This window comes from Thamnophis elegans, chromosome 3 (genome assembly GCF_009769535.1).
Source record: "Thamnophis elegans isolate rThaEle1 chromosome 3, rThaEle1.pri, whole genome shotgun sequence".
NCBI lineage: Eukaryota > Metazoa > Chordata > Lepidosauria > Squamata > Colubridae > Thamnophis > Thamnophis elegans.
The window spans coordinates 126,897,274-126,903,802 of record NC_045543.1 but is presented as its reverse complement, the minus strand read 5'-3'; positions in this window follow the sequence as shown (position 1 = coordinate 126,903,802).

Genomic DNA, 6,529 nt, shown 5'->3' with positions numbered 1-6,529 from the left:
ACATCTTCAATTTATTGCAGTAGGAGAGCTCTCTTTTATGGATTACTATAGAGTCATGCACTCTTCATGTAGCAATAGGTAATGCAAATTGTCTTCTTCATTATAATGTCCCAAATCCAGAGAGGCGGGTCATTGTTATTTACAAGGACAGCTATTTCATAAAATCATTACAACTATCTTTCTCCCAAATCTGCAAATGTTTCAATGCGGTGTACTGAATAATAATTAAAACTGAAATAAATAATGAAATAGGTGTCTGAGATTGATGGCAAGCAAAGTCTGCCAATAATATCAAGGCTGCTCCTGAATAGTTATTTCCTTTGGCTATTGTTTCTTGATTCAAAGGAGCCACAATTACAGAGACAGGCCAACATTATGGGTAGTCATAATGAACGACCATTCAGAATTACAGCACTGAAGAACAAATGGGCTTATAACCCTGAGATGAAAATTATGACTTTTGCAGTTTTCTGTGGTCATATGATAAAAATTTAGGCGCTTGGCAATCTTCCCACACTTACAACTGCCAGGGTGCTAAACTTCTACTACCTGGCTCTCTCTCCCCCCCCCATTTCAGTCATCCACCCAACCGACTTGTGTCCCATACCCTAGGAGTCTTCAACTGGTTAAATGGTCCACCAGTGTATTGTGGCCTGCCAGCAGTCAGTAGAGCTGGCAGCATATTTAGACAGTGAGGAGGTTGGGGAGGAGCATGGGCCAGTCCTGGAGTCTTGAAAGGCTCTGATGAGGGCTCTGTGTCGGAGGCAGAGAGGGGGCCAGAGCCAAATGCCAGTTATCAGCTGCCTTCAGAATCAGACATCAGTGAGGCAGATGGACAGCTGGAGCCTGTTCCCAGTGTGTGCATGCATAGAATTGCCAGACCAAGGGGACAGCTAAAGAACAGGGGTTGACTTGGAAATAAGGCCACAGGTGGACAATGAATGGCCCATCAAAAGGAGTGAAAGGGGAGTGGAGTTTGCAGGAGATAATTAGTGACTCTCTGAGACTCCTTGCCAAGATTTGCCGATATGGGCCTGTCAGCTCTCCAAGCCAGATAAAGTCTGTGACTGTAAATCCTGCCTTGAAAGACTTTGCTGGACGTGAATGAGCAGAATTCACAGTAAATTAATAAAAGGGGTTTATGTTAGGACAAGGAGTTTACTTCATGCTCTTTGGAAGCCTAGGTCAGAACACAATGCTCACAAAGCTCCCCACTTCTTTTGCAGGTTTCCTGCACTTTATGTGACGCAGGACCACCTTGTGCCATTCTCCAAGCAAGCATCATTCCCACAATTGTTCACAAGCCTCCTTCTGCAAAATGTTTGTGAAAAAGAAGCAGCTTTTGTGGACTTTTGGAAGCCTCAGTCTCCAAATTGTACAGTTGGAAGAATTCTAGGCCCGAGAACACCAGGATTGGGGCTGTTGAGTGACTCGCTTTATGGCCACTTTGCTGAGACTCTGATCCCAATTGTGTTTGCTGGATGAGGACTACCTGTATGAGAATTTTTGCCTGCACAAAATTCCTCTGCAGTAGCAGAGGAAAGCAATAGATTTCTGTCCAATATGCATTCACCATGGAGATCTGTCAGATGATTGAGGAGATATATCTGTTGAATGTCTACTATGTGTCTATCCTTCCTCAGATGAAAATTGACCTGAAAAAGTAGGGTAACTGTGGCTGCCTGCACATCAGCGTGGAGCCATATGAAATTGAGCAAAAACTTCACAATTTATGTGTCACAGGGAGTATAAGAATAGAACAGATATTATTTTCTTGAAGTGTAACTGGAGCCTGAACACATTTTTATACCCTTATATTAAATTGATATAAAATTGAATGGGGCTCAGTTGGATAATTCTCTGTTTGAAGGGCTGCCTAAATCAGATAAGAAGCCACTGGGAGAGATCTTAGCAAGATCTCTTCAAGGGAAGAGGCTATTGTAAGTATAGCTCAGGAGATCTGAACTGGCTTCTGCTTGAAGAACTTGAAATAATGCTGAGGAAGCAGAGCAGACCAAGCCAAGCCAAGCCAAGCCAAGCCAAGCCTCTCTTCAAGGGAAGAGGCTATTGTAAGTGTAGTTCAGGAGATCTGAACTGACTTCTGCTCGAAGAACTTGAAATAATGGTGAGGGAGCAGAGCAGAGCAGACCAAGCCAAGCCAAGCCAAGCCAAGCCAAGCCAAGCCAAGCCAAGCCAAGCCAAGCCAAGCCAAGCCAAGCCAAGCCTCTCTTCAAGGGAAGAAGTTATTGTAAGTGTAGTTCAGGAGATCTGAACTGGCTTCTGCTTGAAGAACTTGAAATAATGGTGAGGGAGCAGAGCAGAGCAGACCAAGCCAAGCCAAGCCAAGCCAAGCCAAGCCAAGCCAAACCTCTCTTCAAGGGAAGAGGCTATTGTAAGTGTAGTTCAGGAGATCTGAACTGGCTTCTGCTCAAAGAACTTGAAATAGTGGTGATGGAGCAGAGCAGGCCAAGCCAAGCCAAGCCAAGCCAAGCCAAGCCAAGCCAAGCCAAGCCAAGCCAAGCCAAGCCAAGCCTCTCTTCAAGGAAAGGGGCTATTGTAAGTGTAGTTCAGGAGATCTGAACTGGCTTCTGCTTGAAGAACTTGAAATAATGGTGAGGGAGCAGAGCAGAGCAGACCAAGCCAAGCCAAGCCAAGCCAAGCCAAGCCAAGCCTCTCTTCAAGGGAAGAAGTTATTGTAAGTGTAGTTCAGGAGATCTGAACTGGCTTCTGCTTGAAGAACTTGAAATAATGGTGAGGGAGCAGAGCAGACCAAGCCAAGCCAAGCCAAGCCAAGCCAAGCCTCTCTTCAAGGGAAGAGGCTATTGTAAATGTAGTTCAGGAGATCTGAACTGGTTTCTGCTTGAAATAATGCTGAGAGAGCAGAGCAGGCCAAGCCAAGCCAAACCTATATAACCAGTTGACTCTTAGAAGGAAGAGGATTCCTTGCTCTGAGCGATGCTGTGTGTGCTGAAATATTCATCACAGCGAAGCACCTCCAGGAAGCTTTGCATAGTTTTAATTACCTTGCAGGCACATCGTAGGTCCTCTGATCACAGCTACAGTATCCCCTGCTTGGTGAAGCAGCAGAATACGTTTTTATTTGAGTTAGAGTAATTACTTGTACATTTGCATCTCTTAAAACAGCTGATGGCATTTCAGTGAAACTGTAACCTAATGTACTCCATTTCAGTCAAAAGCCTACCTGTCTTTCATTTGTTTACTTATGGTCTTCCAACTGACCTAATTCCATTGAAGCAAAGGCCATAAAAAGGTATCAATAAACTTAAAATAAAAAAAAATAAAACATTTTATTTTAAAATCATATTGTATCGACACATTATCCAAATAATCAAAACAAAAATATGGTTACCAGGGCTTTATTTGACATTTCACTGAATACAAAGAAACATTTGGTCTTTTTTTTTTTTACATTACATACATATTTTTGTAATAAAAATTCACATTTGCTATAGAGAACTGTAGGCGGTTTGTTTATTTTCTTTATGCAATATTTATTAAAATACCTACATTTGAAAAGGAAAGAAAAGTGCAGCCTAGTAAACCTTTGGTACACATTGCAATTTTAGCCAAGTTAACATATTCACAATTTCCATCCAAATAAAATTAAGTCACTGTAATACATTAGAGGAAAAGAGGGAGTTGTTAGAGAAAGTTTTCCATTTTTCTGAAGAAGCAAGGAGGACATCAAAACTCACAACTGGTAACTAGAGCAATGTAAGAATGAACCTTGGCCTGCAAAACAATCCATCACTTTTGTGATTTGCTAATCTTAGAAAAGAAATACAACCCTACTCCAGCTCCAATTAACTGGGATTAAGTCCCGCTGAAAGCATCACAAGGCATTCAATGTCTATATTCCATTCATTTTAATGGGACGCATCTCCTGATAACATGTGTTCATTAAAGAGACCAAGTCTTGATGGAACTTACTTACAAAGTGCCTGTACCCAGAATGGGAAATATTCTGGTTTAAGCAATGGGGAAAGTGATGGCAGATTGGGAGACAGGTACATTAAGCCACACCACAAATATAGTACTGCAGCTCCTTTCAGAAGAAGTGACTGGCAACCTTCAAGAAGCCCAAGGGCATGCTTGGCATTTCTTAGGTGGATAATTATTGCAGTGTGCAGACCTCCTAGGATACAGAATGCTAAGCATATTTTCTTACATTTCCCTGGAGCTTATTAATCATAGCAAATCTAACTCAAATGGGGTAAGTCATTGTCATGGTGTATTTTCTCAGGCCAATACAAGATATACTTGTGACAATTGGGAAGAAGATGACTACTTATCTCATGTGCTATCTTATTTAGATTGCAGGTGGTCTTCAACTAATGACCACAATTGAGATCAACATTTCCGTGGCTAAGCAAGATAGTTGTTAAGTGATTTTTGCCCCATTCTACCACTTTTCTTGCCGCCATTGTTAAACCAATCCTTGCAGTGGTTAAATGAATAAACCTGGCTGTTAAGTGAATCTGGCTTCCCTATTGACTATGGAGGAGATCACATGACCCTGGGACACTGCAACTGTCATAAGCACGAGCCAATGGTCTGAATTTTGATCATGTGACTATGGGGATGCTGCAATGGTCCTATGCACAAAAACCGGTTGTAAGTCACTTTTTCACTGCTCTTGTAACTTTGAACGGTAACTAAAGGAATTCTTGTAAGTTGAGGACTATCCGTACACCACTGGATGACCAATGAATAGCAGCAAAGAAGAAACTTTTTGTGAATCTTTCTGGTTCTGTCTGGGGGTCTAGCATATTGCAGCCAGATTTGCTAGTTTATGCAATGCACAGGGCACCTCATTGCATACTGCATAACATGTCCATCTGCTGCTACCAAAGTCTGGAACAGAATTCTTTGCAGTTAGAGTCAGCACACAGTGTCTTTGTGCTTTTGCCTTTACAACGTACCATAAGTAATAATTTTCACTCTTTTCTTCCAGAACTCGCCTTCAAATAATTACCTTCTTGAGTGCTTTGGGAGCAGAAAGATTGGATTTTTAAAAAGGCATAAAATAAATGATTAGTCCAAGAAAATTTTACAGTATTTTATAGCTGTCAGTATTAGGCTTTGACAATATATCAGGGCTCATACTTACATGCCTAATGTTTGTGTGTGTGTGTGTGTGTGTGTGTGTGTGTGTGTGTGTGTGTGTGTCTGTGTGTCTGTGTGTCTGTGTCTGTGTCTGTGTCTGTGTCTGTGTCTGTTTTAAAAAGGCTGGGAAATTCTTTCCATGTGAATATGGTTTTAGGGCACGAGCCAATGGAAGATTATTTTAACCACGCAGGTTACAATCTGTGATTTAGTTCAGGGTAACTCAGTGAAGGATTGCAACCTTAATCTGTCAGTAAAATACTGGAATTTTCTGAAAAGGCGTCAGTAAATACTGAATGCAGGGAAAATCAGTTTTATGTGGTGCTTCAATTGATTATTGCTAAAGGTAGGAAAAATGAGAGGGGTTGCATATTAATTTAATAAATTAATAAGATAAATAAAATAAAAGTGTTCCTAAATCTGCTTAGCCAATTCTGAATGTGCTTTCAGTCACTTAAGACAGAAGCTGTGGACAAATTTCTATTCCTATTTGTGAAGAGTGGCCGATCAGTATTATTGTGAAACCAATGTATTAAAGCTGTATGTATCAATTAATGAATATGTTAATTTTCATCGGTTTAGTGCAATCAGTTCTGAACATTCAAGAAAATCTCTCAAACCACAAAACAAAGAATGTTTTGGAAAAAAAACTTTTTACAATTGATATCCCACTTTTCCTTATAAATATAAAATTCAGATTGGGAGAGTAATAAGGCTAAGATTTACTGTGGTCATATTAATTGACTTGAGTTTTAAACATTACAGAATTTATCCATCTTCCTTCTGGGGCCTGAACTCAGCCTTCATGCTGGAACACAGACTGATGAATTTCAAACTGGGTGACAAACATGTAATTTAATTTCCCAAGAAAGTCATAAATCAATTCTTTCCCCATTTTCGCATGTGAGATTCATGGTTATTATTCAGTATTTATTTTCTTTTAAAATACCACAAGTCATTTTAAAGTTTACAATTTTTTAAAAAATGGCATATTAAGGACAGCAATCCTTATTTTTATAGGAGCTCACTAGATCTCGGTCCATATACATTAATCCTCAACCATACATGAAGCTTCAAGATTTCACAAAGTCTTAAACAAATGCAGCTTTGAAGAAACACAACCAGCTTTTTTTCATTTAGAATTAAGTTGCTAATCCTCATAAGTTGTATAATGCGCACAACCCACACCCCTGCACACATACACACAAACGCACACAGGGAAACTTACAGGAACACTGGCACAGTTTCAGAATTATGGAGAGGGGAATCACCAAAGTTTCAACAAATATGTCATTAATACATTTTATACTGCATACAGCATTTTTTCTTAAAAGAACCTTGTGATTAAGTAAACAGATACAGTTCAAAACAGTGTAAACATAGAAGCTACTGAAGAATTATA